The sequence below is a fragment of the Eleutherodactylus coqui genome, chromosome 1 (genome assembly GCF_035609145.1).
Source record: "Eleutherodactylus coqui strain aEleCoq1 chromosome 1, aEleCoq1.hap1, whole genome shotgun sequence".
Classification (NCBI taxonomy): domain Eukaryota; kingdom Metazoa; phylum Chordata; class Amphibia; order Anura; family Eleutherodactylidae; genus Eleutherodactylus; species Eleutherodactylus coqui.
In genome coordinates this window covers 476,766,934-476,790,215 of record NC_089837.1, presented here as the reverse complement: position 1 = coordinate 476,790,215, position 23,282 = coordinate 476,766,934, and the positions used below count along the sequence as shown (strand labels likewise).

Here is a 23,282-nt window from a genome sequence, read left to right as displayed (position 1 = left end):
AGTCACATGACGATGTTTCATTTCCAATGCATCATGTAGCCTAGCAACAGCATGTTCAAGTATATCAAAGAGGAGGGATAAATAGAGAGTTATCAGCACACTCCATCTTCTATCCCAGATATATTAACCCCACTGTAGCTTTTGTGTTCATTTCAGCAGTATTTTCATCATAAAGGAAGGGAGGGGAAGAGGGAGGGGGAGGAGAGATTTAAAAGGCTCTAATTGATCTGTAGCCTATCATTGTGCCTTGTCACCACATTGAAGCGCAAGTCAGCATCATTCTTCTTATGTGTGTAGTAACTAATTTTATCACTTTGGATGCTGCCAAGACTATATTTATTTCCCTGTGAATGCTGTGGAGATGTGATCCAACCTCCATCTTGGCTCTGCATTTTGCACTCCCGGCCTTTTTCCAGGCAGTGAATGCCACCCGGTGCTCCAGATATCGGATGTATGGGTATCTGCTGCTGGTGACTGAATTATTAGTTACCTAGGAAGAAGTCACATGCCAATGGGGGGAATCATAAAACCGTCTCCCCCCGACAGTGCGCAGTGACCCGAGTGCTGCGTGGCCGACCAGCAGGCAAGCGCACCCATGCGTGACGCGCCGCCAGCCACCGCCACCAACCACCAGAGTGGGGGAACCCCGGACAGAGACACCAGCCCCGGCCCCCGCAGCACCTGGACGAGCAACTCGCAGGTATCGGGCCCCGTCTCTAACACAAACTTTTTGATGATCCCTCTCCCTACATGTTAGACTTTCAGTGGCTCACACAATGGATTGACACTGGCTCGTGTCAGGACATATTGTAATGGGTAGCTATTTAAGTTGAGGAGACTCGAGGAGTATAAGAGGACTTCTTTCCATCTAGTCTGAGATTCAATTAAATTGGAGGGGGCGAGTGTCTTATTAAAGGGGTATGCAGGCCAGAAGCATTTAGCACTTATCCATTGGGACTCCCACCAATCACCAGAAATCAACTCTGCAATCTCCCATTCCCCTCAGCTGCAAGAATGTGGTAGGTGGGATTCGAATAGAAAAATGATGGAGCATTCGCTCTGCCAGTCCATTCAAAGTCAATCTCAAGGCTCAGTCACACAGGCGCATCGGCACCCGTGTTACTGCAGCCAGCAGACGGCCGTACCTGAAGACGGACGTCTCTCTGCAGCGCCTGGAGGAAGAACATGTGACCGGCTTCATCAGTCTTCAGGTATGGCCGTCTTCTAACTGTCAGTCACACGGGCGCATCGGCGCCGGGTACGGGTGCCGATGCGCCCGTGTGACTGAGCCCTCAGTGTTGGAAACTGCCAAGCACTTGTGAGAAATACTTCAGGCCACAATATCCCTTTAATTTAGAAGACTAAGGTCTAATTAATGTAACAGTCTGTCCTACTATCTAAATCAATTGTGAAGTTCTGTTGTCTATATTAATCCTCATGCATTATTATTGCAGCAGAATAACATTTGGAGGCAAGCATGGTCTTGATGGTAGCTGCAGGGTGGCAGTGTTAAAGGATGGAGGGTGTTGCTATAGAAGCTAGGGATGGTCTATAGAATTGAGGAACCAAAGGAATCTTGGTAAAAAATTCTGCAGTTTTCAAGAAAAGCTATCAAGGCAGTCTGAGCCAGATGGAGAAGAAAAGTGAGTGACTACAATTGGAGAAAAAGCTGCCTGTGAGTCACTCAATGTTTTTTAAGTTTGAAATCAGTGCTGTGTTCACATGTATGATCTGTGTGTGCATAAAACTCATTAAGTTACCTTAGGGGGCATTATTGGTCTTTGTATACTGTTTTTATTAAGTCATGGCATGGTAAAATTATCAATGGTGATAATAATTGGTCTTAATATGGTGTTATTAATTATTAGTCATCATATGGTGGTATAATTAATGATGAAATTGTGTTAGTATTCTGCAGTCACTGTATCACAGTACTAATAATTAGCTAAATAGTGGTAACATTTGGGCATGAAGTAGTGATAGTAATCAGTCTCTATATTGCAGTTTTGTTTCATCACTGTTTGGTAATTTAATTTTATAATTAAGTGATTTCAGAAGCAGAAAAATACACAAATATTGAAACTGCTACATTGCTGTATTGTAGAAAACACAGTATGTGTGATTTAGAGATAGATACATTGTGTTACGGTTTGTGTAATGTTTCCATTCTTTGAAGAATATCTTGAAAAATATTTTACAAAATAGCACACTGAAGATTGATACTGTAGGAATCTGTATATTCTACACTATTGTTATTATTTATGGAATTCTGTAAAGTTTGTTCACTATTTTAATGTGTGGAGTCCATAATGATATTCCAGGCATCATGTACAGAGAGTAAAAAATAAAAAAAGCACATACAGAATGGGAGAAACTGGGCTAAGCAGCAGCACATGTGAAAAAGACTTGGATATTCTAATTGATCATAGACTGAACATGAGTCAACAATTTGATGCAGCAGCCAAAAAGTCAAACACAATTCTGGGATGTATTAAGAGAAGCATAGAGTCTAGATCACGTGAGGTAATTATCCCCCTCTACTCTTTCTTAGTCAGACCTCATCTGGAATACTGTGTCCAGTTGGGGGCACCCCACTTTCAAAAAGACATAGACAAACTGGAGCAAGTTCAGAGAAGAGTTACCAAATTGGTGAGACAACCAGGTACTATGAAGAACGGTTAAAGAATCTGGGAATGTTCAGCTTGCAAAAAAGAAGGCTGAACGGAGACTTAATAGTGGTCTACAAATATCTGAAGGGCTGTCACAGTGCAGAGGGATCAGTCCTATTGTCATTTGCTCAGGGAAAGACTAGAGGCAATGGAATGAAACTGAAAGGAAGGAGACACAAATTAGATATTAGAAAAAAATTTCTGACAGTGAGGGTGATCAATGAGTGGAACAGGTTACCACAGGAGGTGGCGAGTTCTCCTTCAGTGGAAGTGTTCAAACAAAGGCTGGACAAATATCTGTGTTCAAACAACGGCTGAATCCTGCATTGAGCAGGGGGTTGGACCAGATGACCCAGGAGGTCCCTTCCAACTCTACCATTCTATGATTCTATGTCTGTTAGACTTAATTCACACTAACATTTTTTTTGTTTCTGTCTAGCTGTTCTGTTGTGGGAGCAGCTAAAAGGAAAGAAAATGTTTCTTTTTGTGCCCTTAACCCCAATAGTGTTTTTACGTCCTGCTGTTGCAGGACATGTATGGAGGGAGATAGCGCTGCTATCTCCCTCCATACAGTGTGGACGTCAGCTGTTTATTACAGCTGACACCTGTGGGCAATAGCCACGATCAGCTGTATCGGCCGTAACTCCCCCAGTGAGATCGGGGGAGCCGTGCAGGTGTCATGGCAGCCGGGGGCCTTCTAAAAGGCCCCAGGGCAGCCTTGGGAGACTGCCTATCAAGCCATCCCTGTGGGGTGGCTTGATAGACTGCCTGTCAAAAAGCAGTATAACGTAATGCTATAGCATTATGTCATACTGCAGGAGCGATCAAAGCATCGCTGGTTGTGGTCCTCTAGGAGGACTAAAAGAAAGTATAAAAATAAGAACAAAAAAGTTTACTAACTATTAAAAAAAGTTAAAAAGTTAAAAAAAAAACCCTTTTGACATATTTGCAATAAAAAAAAAATCAAAATATTAAAGCAAAAATACGTGTTTGGTATCGCTGCGTCCGTAAAAGTCCGATCTATCAAATAAATGCATTATTTTACCTGCACGGTGAACGTAGTATGAAAAAAAAAAATAAAGAATGCCAGAAGTGCACTTTTTTTGTCACCCTATCTCCAAGAAAAAATGTAATAAAAAGCGATCAAAATCTCAAATGTTTGCAAAAAACAACGGAAACAGGACGTACCGCACAAAATGAGCCCTCACTCAACTATGTCGACGGAAAAATAAAAAAAAGTTATTGTGCACAAAAAATGGACAGAAAATAATTTTAAAAAATTAAATATCTTTAAAAAAAAATACAAGTACTACAGTAAAAAAAGAAAACTATACAGGTTTGGTATGGTAGCAATCGTACCGAGCCATAGAATAAAGTTATTGGGTCATTTTTGTTGCAGTTTGTGCGCCGTAGAAACAGGACACAACGAAAGATGGTGGAATGTCGTGTTTTTTCCATTGCTTTCCACTTTTTAAAAACTTTTTCAGTACATTCTACGGTACATTAAATAGCACCATTGAAAAATACAACTCGTCCCGCAAAAAAACAAGCCCTCATACAGCGACGTCGATGGATAAATAAAGGAGTTACGATTTTTTAAAAGAGAGGAGGAAAAAACGAAAATGGAAAAAAGCAAAAAAGCTCCGTCACCAAGAGGATAAACATGCATTGAAACTGAGGACCTTCAGTTTTAATCTGTTTGCCAATTTCCTGTCGTCATTCCATTTTTAACTCTTTAGAGACCACAATACGCCTTTATACTGACCTCACTAATTGGCTTTAAACTTACATATACATCTTTTTAAGGTGGTGGCTTGGTTGGCTACTGACAGCCAGGCTCCTGCTTTAACAGCCAGCAGTGGATAAACTTCAGATCCTAATAGTTTAACCCCCTACATGCCACAATCAATAGCAACTACAGCATGTAAGCAGATGACAGGGGAAGGGGACTCTTTCTATCACCCATCAGCATCCCACAGTGGATCTCAAGGTACCAATGGGTTCCCATGGCAGCTGGAAGCCAGACAAAGGCCTCATGACTGCCATGTAACTCAGCCTATTTGGCCCCGCCTCCCACAGTCTAATAGGCTTTTGTTATAGGCTTGATAGAATACACGACATAAGTAATGCCATGTACTATTCTAGTGAACGAACAATTGCATTCTCAAGTCCCCTCCAGGAACTAAAAAAAAAGCTTAAAAAAAACTCAATAAAGTTTAAGTTAAAATACCAAAAAAAGTTTTAAAAAGCAACACATAAAAGTTATTACTGCATTTGTAATGACCCAGACAATGAAAATATTTTATTTATCTTGCATGGCGAGTGCCGTAAAAATAGTTAAAAATAATAATTCCAGAATTCTTGTTTTTCCTTTTTTTGGCTACCGAAAATGTAATAAAAAGCAATCCAAAAGTCACATGTACCCCAAAATGGTACCAGTAAAACTTACACCTCTTACTGCAAAAAACAACCCTCAAACAACCCTCCGTTACCAGAAAAATAAAAATGTTATTGGTCTTAGAGTGGGACAATGCAGATTCAATTGTGTTTCTTTAAAAATGTGTTTTTGTTGTGCAGAAGTAGTAAAAAATTGAAAAAATCTCTATAACCTTGGTACTGCAGTTATTCTAAAATTAGATAAGGAAGTTATCAGGTTATTTTTACCAAATGAATGCTGTAAAAACAAAACCCCAAAACAGTGATGGAATTTATGGATGTTTTTTTCGTCTCCCCCCTCCCCCACCCCAGAAATGTAATACAAATTCTACAAATCATTATATGTACCCCAGAATGATGCCTTTAAAAATGTAAAACCTATCCCAAAATAAAACAAGCCCTCGTACAGCTATGTCAACAACTTATAGCTCTTGCAAAGTAACGATGTAAATCGCTTGATCATTAAGTTACAGAATAGGTTTGTCTCTAAGGGGCTAAACTTTAGCAAAAGCTTAGGCTGCTGTACTTTTGTTTTCAGCTCAAGAAACGGAGCCAAAGTGAATAGTAACTAGAGATGAGCGAGCACCCAAATGCTCGGGTCCGCGTTATTCGAGTCGAGCTTTTCGTAAAATTTGAGAGCTCTACTTGAGTAACAAACCCCATTGACTACAATGGGAGATTCAAGCATTTTTGTATGTGGGATGCCGGGTGCCGAGCTTTTTTTTTCTTCCTAGGTTCGTTTCTCTCTCTCCCCCTGCCAGACAAAAAATTTGCCAATGACGCGCGCTGCGTCGCGGCAGGGAGGGGCCAAAACAGGCACGTCACAGCGGGGAGAAGCCAAAAACTAGCACCATCGAGGACGCTAATACTCGAGCGAGCATCAACTCTAATAGTAACGTTTATATTGTTATAACTTTGCTGTCAATGTAAAGCGGAAGCAAGCAGAAAGTTATGTTTGCTTCAGTTTTTCATATTTCTTTTCATTTAGCTGCCCCATGGCAAGATTGAAGCAAAAAACATCATTTTTTGGTATGAGCATATGTTGCAAATATCAGCTGTGTGAGGAGTGTCAAAATGTATCTGCTGCATAGAGATAGTATCATACTGTGTTAAACATGAGACCGCTTAGAGCTCTGCAGAGCATTTATGTATGTCTGTCTGTCTGACAACCAACCCGTCACAACAGATTTTATGCATATGTTACAAATATATGAACCCTGAGTTCTGACAACGCCAACCCCTGTGTGTTTAGTACGCCCTTATTATACCGTGCTGCTATTACTGAATACTAACCATACAGGTATTTCTGAAAAATTATATTTCTGTCTCACCTTTCTAGTCCACGTTCAGAGTAAAGGGGTTCTTGAAGCTCTATATAAAGTAGTTAGAGTCGAGCTGATATGCTTCAACAAACAGAGGAAATAAATTGTGGACTTTTGCTTCTTAGATCACATTGTGCCACTATTTGAACTGTATTTCCAGTGGGCAGGTTTTGGCACCAAGTGTCGCATGTGTTTCACTCACCCCAGACTTGGAGTGGATCATAAAGGGAGGAAATTTTTTAGGGCAAAGACTGTACACAGGTCAGAAATAAGGTATGTTTTAACTCATACAACACTGACTCTACACATTAGATAGCTGTCATCCAAACACTTTGGGACAACTTTCTTTCCTGACCCCACTATCTGTCAGTGGCAGTTGAAATCCAGCTGCCTGACTCTTATCCCCCCTGACATGTGCCGTCGAGAGAGAGTTGGGAGACCAATAATCTCACACTGGAGGAGCGTCAGGATGAGGCTTTTATAATGAGCCTGATTGGAACCAAGGCAGGGCCAGGACAGTGAGGGAGGAACTAGAATACATTGGACCATGAAACAAGACTAGGTTCAGCAGGGAAACTTGTCCAAAGGCTTGGATGGCTCAACAGGGAGAGTTGCCAGCTAGAGTATGGGAGATCCGAGGTTAGATTCCTCACAGTGGGCACCTTCTTCAAGAGCCTGGTTTGTCAGAATATCTCTTGTGAAACTCCCCTGCGAGCATGGATATTTCCCTCTGGCTCCCAAGAGATTTCCTCCGGCCCGTATCCCTACCACTGCACCAAGTATTGAAGTCTTCCCAATGTCTTCGGAAGTCCAAGATTTTTTTAACAATGAATTTGTCATGACCCTGAACCTTCACAGCAGGGGGAGGATGTTGTTGCCTCCCTGTGATGGTGTTCTCCTGGAATGGCTTTAGTAAGGACACATAGAAGACCGGGAAGATCCTTAAGTTGCCCGGAAGCTTCAAGTGGAAAGCTGCCTGGCCGACCCTAGCTAAAATTGGGAAAAGTCTGATGAATCTTTGCCGAAGCTCGGTAGAGGGGACGTAGGCTTTGAGATTCTTGGTGCACAACCACACCTTTTCTTCAATGTGGAAGGTGGGAGCTCCTTGACGGTATTGGTCTACAGCTCTTTTAAAGGCATCCTGGGCTTCCTGTAAGGGCACCTTCAATTCCTTTTGTATATCAGCAAATGCTGCCAGTCTCTGGTTGGCCGTCAGAACAGGGGTGTTGGTGGGAAGGCCAGGAATGAAAACAGGGTGCATCCTGTAGTTGGCAAAGAATGTACTTTGGGCAATAGAACTATGCTGGGCATTATTATAAGTGAATTATGCTGTTGATAGATACTCCACGCAGTCATCCTGGAGGTGGGAGATAAAACATCGGAGATATTGTTCCAAAGTCTGATTGATTCTCTTGGTAGGACCATTGGACTGGGGGTGGAAAGCGGAAGATAGGTTAATAGTGATGCCCAGAGCTGTGCAAAAACTCTTCCAGAACTTAGATGTGAATTGAATCCCCTGTTCTAAACTACGTCATCTGGTATTCCATGCAGTTTGAAAACCTCCTGGATCATCAATCCTTGGTGTGCTTGGCAGTGGGAATCTTTTCTATGCAGACAAAATGAGCCATCTTCGTAAGTCAGTCCACAACAACCGAGATGGTAGTCATTTCTTTTGAGGGGGCAGGTCCACCATGAAGTCCATTAATATAGATTTCCATGGCCTGGATGGGATTGACAGAGGTTCTAGGAAACCAAGAGGGCAAGCTTGTGGTGTTGTGTTCCGGGCACATACCTCGCAAAAGGTGATATATCTCTTCACATCCTTCTTCAGTCAGGCCAACAGAAGTAGTGAAGCAGGAGTTCCAGAGTCTTTGTAACCCCTAGGTGACCAGCCAGCTTGGAATCGTGGACCTGTTTGAGGACTTTGAGTCGACCAACCTCGAGAACGTATAGTTGGTGTTCTCGCCTCCAAAGTCCATTCTTGAAAGAGAGCTTCATGTCCTTAGAAGGATGATTCAGGAAAAGGATCACTTTTGTAGCCTCCCTTAAGCTTGCAGGATACCCAAAAAGATTTTTAGGGACAGAATTGTGTTGTCTGAATTTAACTTCTCTTTGGGTTCCAAAAATATTCTGGACATGCATTTGCCTTGTCATTTTGGGAACCAGGGTGGTAGAACATGACAAATTTAAACCTGGAGAAGATCAGGACCCATCGTTCTTCTCTCACAGATAACCTATTGGCAGTACAGAGAAATTCAAAATATTTCTGTTCAGTAAGAACCGTTAGTGGATGATGGGCTCCTTCTAAGAGGTCCCACATTCAGTGAAAACCACCTTGATTGCCAAACGTTCCTTGTTCCCGACATCATAGTTTTTCTCCGTGAGTGATAAGGTGTAGGACAGAAATGCACACGGATGTAGTTGCATCTTATCTCTCATTCATTGTGATAGGATAGCTCCCACAGCGGAGTTGGAGGTGTCCACCTCCACGACAAAAGACAATTCTGGTCTGGGTGGATAAGTACTGTTGATAAAGTAAACAGTCTTTAGTTTCTCCAAAGCAACTTGTGCCTCCAGGGACCTGGAAAACATGTGTGTTTTCCTTGTGTAGGATGTGATGTAAGAGATGACTTTGATAAGTCCTTGATAAATCTTATGTAGAAGTTCGCGAAACCAATCAGGCACTGTACTTCCTTCAAGTTTCTTGGACTGGGCCAATCTCAGATGGCTTTAACCTTGCTGGGATCCATAATTAAACTGTCTAGGGAGATAATGTATCCCAAGAATTGCATTTGTGTGTTTTAAACTCACACTTCTCTAACTTTTTGTAGAGGTTATTGGAGTCGTTCCAAGATCACCTGAAGATGCCTGCGATGTTCCTCCAAATTGTCAGAAAAGAGGATGTCATCGAGATTTGCTACTACGAATTGATCCAACAGGTCTCGAAATACATCATTGATAAAGTGCTGGAAGGTGGCCGGAGCATTGCAGAGACCAAACGGCATTACTAGAGATTCGAAGTGTCCATATCTTGTTCTGAAAGCAATCTTCCATTCATCTCCAGGGCGGATCCATACCAGATTATATGCTCCTCTGAGGTCTAGTTTAGTGAAGACCTTGGCTGCCCGAAGCTTCTACAGCAGTTCTGGAATTAGTGGGAGAGGATAGTGATTCTTAATAGTAATCTTGTTTATTTCCCTGTAATTAATGCACGGACAATAAGTAGAATCTTTCTTTTTAACAAAAAAATGAATACTCTCACTGGGGAGTAAGAAGGCCGGATGAATCCCTTCTTTTAGATTTTCATCCAAATGTTCCCAAAGGGTTTTTACCTCTGGTTATAAGAAATTGTAGACATGCCCAAATGAAATAGTGTGGTAACCGCAGCGTCCCATAGGGAGACCCCGGACACCTAACATACATGGGGAGCTGGGAGGGTATAGTGCTGGCTTGTCACTGTGGCACTTACCATGCTCCTTCGTGAGGGAAAACACGCAGCCAAGGCCAGAGTATCACAGCAGGCCACATGGGACACCCCTTTGTCGACTAAACAGGACAACAGGGGTTGTAGTTGTCATGCGTGACGCCACCGTTCCTACACACACCAATATGACCCTTGGCAGTTAATAAAGTCAGCCACAGACAGTTCTTAGTACCACAAGTCTCTAGGAATGGTTAGAGCCAGGCATAAACTTTACTTGAAACCTGGAGCAGATAATACAAGGCAGTTCAATTGTAGACTTCACAGTGCAGGAAAATGACTAGTTTTCAGAATATAGTACCTCCACATGGCTCTCATAAGCTCAGACACACATGTGGGAACAGACATTATTATCTTACAGTACCTCCACCCCGACTTGAAGACGCGAGATGTTACAATTAAAGGGTGTACCTCCACATGGTGATCCAGACCTCAGATGACCGCGTAGGAAAATTAGAGGATTATTTAGTACCTCTGCACTGGCCTTGGAAAAACAGTTGTTACTTACAAATGCTCTCTCTAACTCTTGAAGCTCATTCCATTACATCAGGCCCTCAAGCAACACCTGAAATCTCTCCTCCTCTTCCATGCTTCAGCACATGAGGGCTGAAGGTACCCCCATGTACCTGGACCTCCTGAACAGCAACACTCCTAAAGACATGGACCCCTTTTCCCGCTCTCTATCACTCACATTTATACACTCTCATACCACAAGATGTACATGTATGATATTTATGGAGGGGATCAGGATGGTGTACTGGGCCACTACAGTTTCCCCTCTACTTAAGAACAAGCCGACCCCAGCGCCTCCAAAACAGAGTGCATTAATCCGGAGTCGGGCCATCTTGAGTGTATTATTTCCATCCCCTTTTGAGAACTCTCTACGCAGTCACAGAGTGTGCAGGACGGAAGTAAACACAACTCCTACCCCATGTCACCTATGTGAAGGATTAACTCACTCCGAGTGTACTATGACTAAAAGAAGTGCAATTTCTGTATGTGGCTTTTTATTCATGACAGCATGTAAGAACTATGACTTGCAAGTACATTTGAAAATTCTACTAGGCTGAACTGAATTCAAGGGCATTAGTATTGCTATAGAGCAGTGGTGGCAAACCTGTGGCACGCAGAGCCCTCCCTACTGGCACGCGCCCCATCGGCCGCTCACCACTTGTGAATACCAGCAGGGGCCGCGGCTCCCCTGCCGGCATTCATAAACGGCACTGCTAGCCGACTGATCCCGGCACACACTGACTTCAGTGTGCAGCTGGAATCCCTCTCCCCACTGCCCCGACGTCTCCTACTACTTGGTTCCGCCGGGAGGGGGGAGGCGTCCAGCAGCAGTGTGTCAGAGTGTGTGCCGGGAGCATATTAACACTTTCTTCCCCACTTCTGCAGCAATCAGCAATTCCCAGCAACCTGATTGGTTGTTTGGGTTGGCTGATTCACCAAACAACCAATCAGGTTGCTGGGAATTACCTATTAAGGCAGAAGTGGGTAAGAAAAAGTTAATATGCATGCCGGGACCATCGCTGACCAGAAGAGGAGCTGAGCTTCCAGGAGGAGGGGGAGGAGGAGGTAAGTATGTGGGTCTCGGGAGGGGCACTGTTGGGTGTCACTACTGCACTGGGGGCGTCACTACTGCACTGGGGGCCGCTGGGAGGGGGTGTCACTACTGCACTGGGGGGCTGCTGGGAGGGGGTGTCACTACTGCACTGGGGGGCCGCTAGGGGGTGTCACTACTGCACTGGGGGGCCGCTAGGGGGGGGGGTGTCACTACTGCACTGGGGGGCCACTAGGGGGGTGTCACTACTGCACTGGGGGGGGAGGACACTATTACCGCTGGGGCCACTGTGGGGTGGGTGTTACGGCACTCTGCCCCCCGAGCGTCAGGTGGGGTGCCCTGATCTTCCCGCACCCCACTGTCCCTGCCTACTTGCCTCGGCCCTGGCTAACCCCAGGTGGACAACTGGGCGGCGGTCCCTGCGCTGGCTAGGGACCTGGCGACTACCTAGATGGAACTACTAACAGGAGACAGAGTGCCGACAGAAAAGGCAGGTGGAACAGACCAACAAAACTTACAAGCAGAGTAAGGCTGGAGATGGAGCTCACAGGCAAACTGACAGGATACTGACGAGCAACTAGAGCAGACTGAGACAGACCTGACTAGAGGCTAGCAGAACCAATAACTGGCAGTGAGCTCAGGTCACTGCCAGCCTTTTAACTTAAAGCCTCCGCCCAGGGGCGGAGAGTGGGAGGAGCCGACTCTCCCACTGTTGCATATGAAAGGTGGAGGAGAGCGGGTGGCACCCTACGGGCGGACACGCCCACGCTGCTGCACGCTGGCTGCTCCATGCCGCCGGGAGAGCCCCGACAGCAGAGCTCCGGGACGCCGGAGCCGACATCGGAGCGCCGCGCACCGGCCGCGGGACCCCGCTCCACCCTGCATGGTAACAGTGGGGGTCACTATCACCTCTAGGGCCGCTGTGGGGTGTGGGTCACTATCACCGCTGGAGCCGCTGTGGGGGTCACTATCACCGCTGGGGCCGCTGTTGGGGTCACTATCACCGCTGGGGCCGCTGTGATGTGGGGGTCACTATCACCGCTGGGGCCGCTGTGATGTGGGGGTAACTATTATTGCTGGGGGGTGGGGGGGGGTCACTATTACTGCTTGGTGGGGGTCACTATTATTGCTGGGGGTGCTGAGGGGGAGTGTCACTATTACTTATGGGGGGTGGGGGTCACTATTACCGCTGGGGCTGCTGTGTGGTGGGGGTCACTATTACCGCTGGGGCCGCTGTGGGGGGGGGGGTCACTATTACCGCTGGGGCCGCTGTGGGATGGGGGTCACTATTAACCCTGGGGCTGCTGAGGGGGTGTCACTATTACCGCTGGGGCCGCTGTGATGTGGGGGGCACTATCACCGCTGGGGCCGCTGTGATGTGGGGGTCACTATTATTGCTGGATGGTGGGGGGGTCCCTATTACTGCTGGGTGGGGGGTCACTATTATCGCTGGGGTTGCTGGGGGGGAGTGTCACTATTACTGCTGGGGGGTGGGGGTCACTATTACCACTGGGGCTGCTGTGTGGTGGGGGTCACTATTACCGCTGGGGCCGCTGTGGGGAGGGGGTCACTATTACCGCTGGGGCCGCTGTGGGGTGGGGGTCACTATTAACCCTGGGGCTGCTGGGGGGGTGTCACTATTACCGCTGGGGCTGCTGTGTGGTGGGGGTCACTATTATCGCTGTGGGGGTCACTATTACCGCTGGGGCTGCTGGGGTGCTGGGGGGGGGGGGTGTTACTATTACCGCTGGGGTATGTTTACATGCGGCAGAAATGGGCAGGGCTGTTTCAAAATAGACAGCGTGCAGATTTTGACTGCTTTTTGGATGCGGAAATGCTGCAGAATTTTCCACAGAAATTTCCGCTGAGGACATTCTGCAGTATTTCCGCATCCAAAAAGCAGTCAAAATCTGCACGCTGTCTATTTTGAAACAGCCCTGTCCTTTTTAGAACGACGGGGGTAAAATTATATGTCGTGATAAGCCCCGCCCCCTGATGTATTGGTACTTTGCGATAAATAAGTGGGTTTTAGGTTGCAGTTTGGGCACTCAGTCTCTAAAAGGTTTGCCATCACTGCTATAGAGCTTCATACATGACTCTTTACTCCAAAAATAAGATCAGTGGAATGAACATCACTGTCTTTTTTTTTTTAGAATGAAACACAGCGTTACCAATACAAAAATATGTAACTGTGAGTGGCAGGAAAAAGACCAAGAGACGAGTGCTATGAACTTCACTCTCCTTGTGTAGAGACAAAAATCAGCGGAGCAGTCAGTAGCTTAAGTCAATACCACTTTCTGCAATTGTGAGGAGGTGAACGGAAGGCCCCGCCACCTGGGACAGGCTAGAATGGGCTGCAAACTTGAAGAAGCGACATAGAGGGACACGAGAAACCTCCAGTCATACACATGTAACATTCACACTATGCACGGGGTTTTCATGCATATGGTAGCATTGTGGCAATTAATACTAATTAATTTACTCTAAAGTTGACATATATATTCATTGGAAAAATAAATGACTTTAAATGACTTATTTAGAGAGCATGAGACAATGAGATACAACAATATCCATGCCTTTACTTCTCCTCCTGCACATCATTTGAACATTGTAAACATTGCAAAACATCATAACTTTTCAATTTGAAAAACAGTTGATAACGGGGCATTATTCTTTAAAGTCTTTTTCTTTAAGGGGCTTAACTGGGGTATCTGAAACAAATGTCTCTTACATAGTCTATTTATCAAAACTTAAAAATGTTCTTGGCCCGCTGTACCATCTGAGCTACATAAATCTCCCCATACTCTGACTCTGTAATCCAGCCAGTGGGAGACATTGTACTTCCCCAGGACTGTATCCCTAAGGAAGCCACAGATGAGGGACTGTCGAGGTCTCTGCAGCGGCGCGTCACCGTTCTGGGTGGCGTGGCAGGAGGAAGTTCCTTAATGGCAGCTGTTCTGGAGAGGGGTGGTCGCAATTCATTCCACAGTAGTAGGTGGTCCCTGGCACTGAAATATACCTGCACCCTGGGATCCTTAGTCACGGCGCTTGCCTGGGCTGCATGGTGTTTCCAGATAGAACTGCTGGCCAAAAACTGGCGAAACCCACCATGTTGCCAGTCCTCCTTGGCCTAGGAGGTTGAAGAGGCCCCAAATGCAGCCACCACTGCTTCTCTGACGTGGCCTTTGGCTTGAGCGGAGCGTCTTTGTCCTCCACTTCCTGTATGTCCTCAGGACCACCCCAAAGAAATCGGAGTCTGGGTGGCAGTGGCTAATTAACTACTTAAGAGATTATTACCGTGTAAATGAAGGCAGAGCGGAAGCTGACAGCTGCTTTGTTCTTGGAGCTATCAGCTGGTATCCCGCTGAGAGCTCCTAGCAGGATACCAGCTGAAAGAATACTATCAGCGGTATCCCACTGAGAACTCAGCATGCAGCGTTGATAAGGCTCATTGCTGAATTTTAGCTTGCTAAAAGTTAGCAATGAACGAATAGTGCATGATGGCCACACATTTAGGCACAGCGATTATCGATCAACACATGACTTTTGAGCGATTTTTGAGCAAAAACGGTTGTGTCTAAATGGGCCTTTAGACTCAACAGATAAGGAATCTACTCCTCTTTGTTCATCATCCTCTTCTCTTCCCCTCTCTTCTTCACTGCTTCTAAAATGCCCGACATCTCCTTTCCACTTAGCATGATTCCAATGTACTAATGCCTTCTCAGCCACATTCTGATATCCATCATATTTATTCATAAGCAACTTATTTTGACATTGCACAACTGTAAAAGCACTCCTTGCCTCACACAACTGCTTTTACAATTCTTTTACTTGCAGCAACATTCGCTCTTTCTCTTCTCATTTCATACGATAAGCTGCTAAGAAAATCCAACCAGGTCTGCACACATTCATAAAATCTTTTTCTTTTCTCAATTTCACTTTTTGCAAACATACCATCACATCCATTACAGGATTAAGCCCATAATGGCAGCCTCCCAAAACAGCACGGGAGCGCGCTGCTGGATAAGAGTGGGGAGAGGGGGACTGATAGCCCTGCCAGAGCGTCGATGTTAGGGGCAGAGCGGGGGCCCGCAACTCCCCCTAACGGCCCAGCAGAACATGCAGCCCGTACTAGCAGCCTCCCAAAACAGCAGGGGAGTGCGCTGCTGGACAAGCAGGGAGAGGGGACAGAGTCAAAGAATGAAGCAGCATCTCACACCTCTGTGTGGTCTAGGCTATGTGGGTGAAACCACCATGGAGGTGTAATCGCGAATGGTGAAGCACAAGAGCACCATTAGGACTGGGAATATGGAAGTACCGGTTTCCACACATGTTGTGGAAAAAAAACCACACAATTAGCCAGTTTCGGTACAGAGTGATCGATCACGTCCAGGGGGTGCGGATCGATATGCACTTCTGAAAAAATGTGAGCTTAAATGGATTTTTAAACTAGATACAATGCATTCCAATGGGTTAAACCTCGAATATGCCTATTTGCCACATATTTAATCTGTACTATCAGACGTGTCAGAGTAGGGTAGGATATCGTTTTTACCTATTTGATCATATATATATTCATGTTTTCTATGTTTTACTGTTGCGTGTATTATAGTACTGGATGAATGTATATTCATTTATGTTTGTTTGCTTACAGTGTGTGTGTCTGGAGGTCTCAACCCTCTTTCCCTCAAGAACCTTGAAAAAATTATATACAGAGTGGATAAATAATATAAACAGACATGAATTCATTATACTTTGGACATATGTGTGATTAATAAAATACGACTGCATCATTCTTGGCTTGTTTGTTATTGATGCACTTGCCACTTATACCTTCCCTACAATGCAGCGTGTGTTTTTAGGCCACCTTTGGTCATGAAAATTTTTGTGCATTTGCGTTCTGCGCAAAAAAATGCGCAGCAAACAAACGCCCGTCTGACTGAGCCCTTACACAAATGCTAACTCACTAAATTAATATTGACCTAAGTTTAATATTTATTAGGCCCTCTTTGTCTTGGCATAGTTCATAGAAACTTATGATATGCCAATAGGGTTATGTAAACCATGGAAGGTCCATGCAAGGACAGATTGAAACCTTTACTTCAGTGAGCGCACGAATACTTTGACTAAACCTCTAAACGGTCATTCTAGCTAAGCATTTTTGCCAAAGTTGATGTTGCCACATACCCGCTGTACCTTTCACTTAAAGAAAGGCTGCTCACAAGTCACAAGTAGAAGAGGGCAAAATTGCTCAGGAGGGCATTGTGGGTGCCACCGGAGATGATTATACCTCGCAGTGTGTGTGTTCCATGACCTGTATAAAGCTCTTGGCGTGAGACCTCTAGCTTTTATATGGTTACAGACATTAACAACAATGCAAGAATAACATATGGGTTGTTTCAATTCGAAATGATTACAAACCATAAGTACATGGACAACCTTAGTCATGGCTCTCCAGAATATTTCTCACCACTGTACTAATCCACCAATGTCCAAGACATGGATCACATGTACATATTACCTAATAGTCTCATAGACAGCAGGAACCACTATTCCTTTAAAGGGATTATCACATTAATCATTTTTAATACCACAAGTCATGAACGACTGTTAAGAACAGTTTTAGGGCTCGTTCAGACGAGCGTGTTTTGGTGCGTACTTAGGTGCGTACATACGTCCGCACCTAGGTACGAGAGCAAAAGCACGCGTGAACACAGCTGCGTGCTTGTTGTCAATGGAGCCACGGCTGCTGCCGGCGGCTCCATTGAAAACAATGCTCTGCCGATCCCCTGCATTCTTTTCCAGGGAAGGGCTTTACATATAAGCAGATGTATCCTTCACCCCCGCTAGTTAAAAAAATTTCCTGCTGCTACATCTGCCACATCTGTGGCAGATGCAGCAAAAGGAATTCTTCAATTCTCAACCGCAGCTGTCACACATGACAGCTGGGGTAGAGAATCCTGCTGCCGGCATCCTGTCAATGGCTTTTCAGGGAAGGACTTCATAAGCCCTTCCCTGAGAAGCCATTTAAAATAGTGCAAAAAAAACAATTCTCACCTCCCTTCAGCTGTCGGGGCTCAGCAGTGACTTCTAGTGCTGTCCCAGGCTCTGTAGTTCTGAGCTATCAGCAGTCGGGGATTTAAAATCCCCGCCTGCTGGTAGCTCTGATTGTGGTTGGCTGAATTGCATCACAGAAGGGGAAATCAAGAATTAAAAACATTCACAGAAAAAAGGCCGTTACTTACTGAATGAGGAGTGCATATAGATGCATCCACCTCTCACCATGCAGGTAGCTGACTACCAAATGGAGGAGCCAATAACACCTGTGCAAGACACCGATATAACAACCACTCACACTGCCTCTTGATAATGAGGGGGGTGAATGCTTGGTGTAAACTCCCACACATAGTGGATACAGGGTGCCAGACCATTCTGATATATGTAGTACACCATGCAGACCAGCAACCTATTAATGACGCCATGATAATTCGGCGGGTTGCCCTGCATATCCATCAGTGAACCACATTGGTACTGCCACCCTGGGCTCCCCCTGGAGTCTTAATGCCACACTGCATGTGAATGATAGATAATAAATGCAAGGCATTGGTTGGATGTTGGCCAAGATACATGAGCGCACTAACCACTTCACGGTTCCTTGCGTTGTAGTGGGTCCCTACACTAATATAAATGCATCACAGAAGGGGAAATCAAGAATTAAAAACAATCACAGAAAAATGGCCGTTACTTACTGACTGAGGAGTGCATATAGAATTGCTTCAGCCAATCACAATCAGAGCTACCAGCAGGAGGGGATTTTAAATACCCAGCTGCTGATAGCTCAGCAGCGCTACAGAGCTGAGGACAGCGGCAGAAGTCCCCGATGAGCCCCGGCAGCTGTTAGTGGCTTTGCAGGGAAGGGCTTCATAAGCCCTTCCCTGAAAAGCCTTTTAAAATAGTAAAAAAAAGAAAAAAAAATAGGTACTCACCTCCCTTCAGCTGCCGGGGCACAGCCGTGTCTTCTCCTGCTGTCCCCTGCACTGTGTTGCTGAACTGCTGATCTATCAGCAGCCGGGGATTTAAAATCCCGCCTGCTGAAAGAGCTGAATGTAATTGGCTGAGGTGCTCAGCCAATCACAGGCAGCTCTCACCTGTCATTCATTCGGGGAGAGCTGCCTGTGATTGGCTGGGCACCTCAGCCAATCACATTCAGCTCTTTCAGCAGGCGGGGATTTTAAATCCCCGTCTGCTGATAGATCAGCAGTTCAGCACCACAGTGCAGGGGACAGCAGGAGAAGACGCAACTGTGCCCCGGCAGCTGAAGGGAGGTGAGTATCTATTTTTTTTGTTTTTTAAATCACTTTTAATTGATTTCCAGGGAAGGGCTTATATGTAAAGCCCTTCCCTGAAAAACAATTCAGGTGTGCCACAGACCATTGTCTTCAATGGAGCCGCCGCCAGCAGCAGCGGCTCCATTGAAGTGAATGGCTGCATTTTATTTTTTTTTCACCAAAATTTTTCCTTTTCAGTTAAGAGCCTATATGTTAAGCTCTTCCCTGAAAAAGAATTCAGGTGTGCCAGCAGACCATTGTCTTCAATGGAGCCGCCGCCAGCAGCAGCGGCTCTATTGAAGTGAATGGCTGCATTTTTTTTTTTCACCAAAATTTTTCCTTTTCAGTAAGAGCCTATATGTTAAGCTCTTCCCTGAAAAACAATTTGGTGGTGCCAGCAGACCGTTGTCTTCAATGGAGCCGCCGGCAGCAGAAGCGGCTCCATTGAAGAGAATGGCTGCATTTTTATTTTTTTTTACACTAAAATCTTTCTTTTTCAGGGAAGGGCTTATATGTAAAGTCCTTCCCTGAAAAGGAATGCAGGGAGCCAGCAGGTCATTGCTTTCAATGGAGCGGCCGGCAGCAGCCGCGGCTCCATTGAAAACAATGCGTGCATTCCCTATGGTGCACGCATGTCCTATCTTTGCAGGCACGCACCTGCAAAGTACGGACATGTAAACACACCATAGGGAATGCAGTGTTGTAAACACGTTCGTCTGAACGAGCCTTTAGGCTGCATTCCCACGAGCGTATATCGGCTCAGTTTTCACGCCGAGCCGATATACGTTGTCCTCCTGGGGGGGGGGGGGGTGGGAGAGCCAGGAGCAGGAACTGAGCTCCCACCCCCTCTCTGCCTCTCTGCATTATTTGCAATGAAAGGAGGTGGGGCAGGGGCGGGGCTAAGTTCCAAGAATTAGCCCCGCCCCTCCCCATTGTAAATAGTGCAGAGGGGCGGAGAGGAGGCAGATAGGGGGCGGGAGCACAGTTCCTGCTCCTTGCTCTTCCATCCTCCCCCCCCCTGCACACGAGGACAACGTATATCGGCTCGGCGTAAAAACCGAGCCAATATACGTTCGTGGGAATGCACCCTCAAAGTACAACCCTATTTCCTACAAAGTTGGTACACTGTAAAATGTAAAGAAACAAAGAATGCAATGATTTGGAAATCTCATAAACCATATTTTATTCAAAATAGAACATAGAAGACATATCAGAAGGGGAAATTGAGACATTTCTCCATTTCATTAAAAAAATTTAATCATTTAAAAATTGATGGCAGCAACACATCTCAAAAAAGTTGGGGCAGGGCCATGTCTACCATTATGTAACATTACCTCTTCTTTTTACAACAGTCTGTAAATGTCTGGGAAGTGAGGAGACCAATTGTTGTAGTTTTGGGAGAGGAATGTCTTTGCTGGGTTTTTGCTTCACAATGTGCCAAATTTTTCTATTGGTGAAAGGTCTGGACTGCAGGCATACTGCAAAAAAAAACTTCAGTAACCGGACTCTTCTTCTGAGAAGGCATGTGGTTATGATGGAATCAGCATGTGGTTTAGCATTGTCTTGCTGAAATTTCCTTTCTTTCCTTGAAAGAGAAGTTGTCTGGATGGGAGCATACGTATGCTGTTCTAAAACATCTATATAGTTTATCTTTCATAGATGTGTAAGTTGCCCATGACATAGGCACTAATGCAACTGCATACCATCAAAGATGCAGGCTTTACAACTGTGTGCTAATATTAAGCTCAATGGGCCCTTTTTTCTTGAGTCTGCAGAACACGGCATCCGAGGTTTACAAAAAGAATTTCAAATTTTGATTCATCTGACCACAGAAGAGTTTTCCATTTTGCCTCAATTCATTTTAAATGAGCTTTGGCCCAGAAAAGACACTGATGTTTCTGGATTGATATATAGCTGTTGATATATAGCTTTAAATTGCATTTGTGGACTGCACAGCAATTTCTAGAAGTATTCCTGAGCCCATGCAGTGATTTGCATTACAGAATCATACCTGTTTTTAATGCAGTGATGCCTGAGGGCCTGTAGATCTCAAGCATCCCATCTTGACCACCAGCCTTGTGCACATGAATTTTTCCAGGTTCTCTGAATCTTTTAATGATATTATATACTGTAGCTGGTGGGATATTCAAATTTTTAGCAATTTTACATTGAGGAACATTTTTATGAAATTGTTTCTCAATTTTTAGATGCTGTTTTTTCACAGATTGGTGAACCTCTGACCATCTTTGCGTCTGAGAGACTCTGCCTTTCTAACATGCTCTATTTATACACAGTTATGAGAATTCCCCCTCCAGGTGTTTTTCATTAGTTCCACTCACTTTTCCAACCTTTTGTTAACCCTGTCCCAACTTTTTTGACATGTGTTGCTGCCATCAATTTCTAAATTAGTTAATTTAGAAATTAGTTGCTTAAACGGCTGAATGACTGAACAAATTGACAACCTTTTTGCATAAAATTACACATACAGATAATGGCTTGAAATAATCTCTATTTACCTCATTGGCTAAAAGTAAACTTTAGTAGAAGTAAAACTAATTGTTTGCTCAGCTGAGCATGTGTTTATGAGAGGGATTATATGGCCGGCAGGATTTCATTATCTATTGTGTATGAAAGACAAACACAAGGCTTCTTAATGATGGAGCTCAGTGCTGCCATTGTTTTAAGAATCAATTTTGTTTGTTTGATCTGGTCCCATTTTTGAGGAATGGTCACTTTAGACCTTTTTGGACAAACAACTCTATGGATTGATATTTGCAATACAAATATTCAAGCAATCTATTATACTAAGTATAAAAGACAGGAAAAGGTTTTGGAGAGTTAGAAGCATTTTGGACCTGCGATGGGGAACGCCCTCTCACAGTGTGGTTCCCAAGAGGCCACCTGTTCTCTGACTTTTCAGGGCTGTTGTATCAGTAAGAAATAACAGAGGGTCTCAGCAGCACACCTTGAGCGACACGGCTTACAAGTAGGGAGATATGGCAAAAGGCAGAAAACAGCGTTAAGCTGGTGGATGCACGCTCACCATGAGATCCGGACTTTTGGGTCCCGAACAAGCCTTGGAAAAATATCTAGGAAAGCAGCAGCATCTGGAGCTTTTCAGAAAAACCTCCTGGAGTCTTCAAGGAGTAAAAGGGGTTTGGTTGTGGCCCTTTGGACACTTGAGCCCCTCCCGTTCCCTCCCCTTTTTCCTTCCCCTCCCCCCCTTTTTTGTTTATGTAATTCATTGAGGAGCGTTGCAGCATACTAACCAACTATGTATACTACAGGTATTGGATAGATTCCTTTGTCGCATGCTACTTCCGGTTATATATCGGACATGATTTATTCCAGTATGTGCCAGCTGTGTCACTGCCCGGGGCCATTCTGGTTTCAAGCACAATACTGGCCAATCTCTGGTTTATCTCCTGACATGCCCCCATGGCCACATTTAGTGATGGAATTTGCGCTGCTGTAATATTTTCCTCTAACGGCATTATGAACGAGAAACAACGGTGACATACTTCCGGCATACATCCCTTTTTCACCGAATGTGACATAGCGTGGTACGCGCTGCCTGGGCGATTGTCCGGCGACACAGTACCTTTGCCTGTTAAGTGAGGTCCGTGACAGGCTTTCTCAGCGATCATATCCGGCAATTCCCAGACGTTTGGGTGCGCCAATGGACGCCGTAGTCTGGATATGACGACTGGTTACTTGCGGTTTTTGTCACCTTCCGGTTCAGACCGGATGTGACATATCGGCACCTGCTCTTTACTTGCTATGACCCCGTGACGTTTACTGCCACCTATTACATCCGGGTTTAGCCCTGCAGCCCTGGACAGTGGGCTCTTTTTCATCATAGTTTCCATTAAGCCATTATACAATTATTAGTAACATTCTGTGTTAATAGGCTACATCTGGTGTGACAAGAACGTCCTCCTTTTCGTCCTATCCTGTGTGGCCACATATGGGTGTGTCTTTTTGGTAATGTCTGATTGATGTGTGTTTTACTTATATACTAGTCTATGTCTCTATGTGTATATGCTTGACAAAGTCCTTTACATAGGACGAAACGTTGCAGGCTCCTGTTTTGTCAATGGAGTTCTTTTATTAATAAAGAAGGAAGTTGGACTTTTACTCCTAGAAGACTCCAGGATGTTTTTCTGAAAAGCTCCAGATGATGCTGCTTTCCTAGATATTTTTCCATGACTTTTCACGGCTGCTTCTCTGGTTGAGGCACAAGGCAGATGAAGTATATCTAAGGCTCTTGCTGATTCTTTTGGTGAGATATCCCTTGTTTTAGATATTCTAAGTATTTTTACCTTTATTTACAAAACATATATGCAATATCACCTATTTTATCTAACTTTGTTTTATTTTCATCGTTTATTCATTTGTATTATAAATTGAGTTGTATCAACCCAATTGTCCTTCTTTAACCCTTTCCAATCCACTGTCTGACCTCTGAAGACATTATGATTT

At 44.8% G+C, this 23,282-nt stretch overlaps 1 protein-coding gene across 1 annotated transcript in view; it reads right to left on the bottom strand.

Moving 5' to 3' along the window:
• Positions 1–6,532, bottom strand: part of LOC136613318 (retinol dehydrogenase 7-like) — a 43,725-nt gene extending 37,193 nt beyond the window's left edge. Inside the window, exon 1 of the mRNA XM_066594041.1 lies at positions 6,437–6,532. The gene's annotated coding sequence lies outside the window, so the exon portion shown is untranslated. The remainder of the gene's footprint in view (positions 1–6,436) is intronic.
• Positions 6,533–23,282: the final 16,750 nt, after the last annotated feature.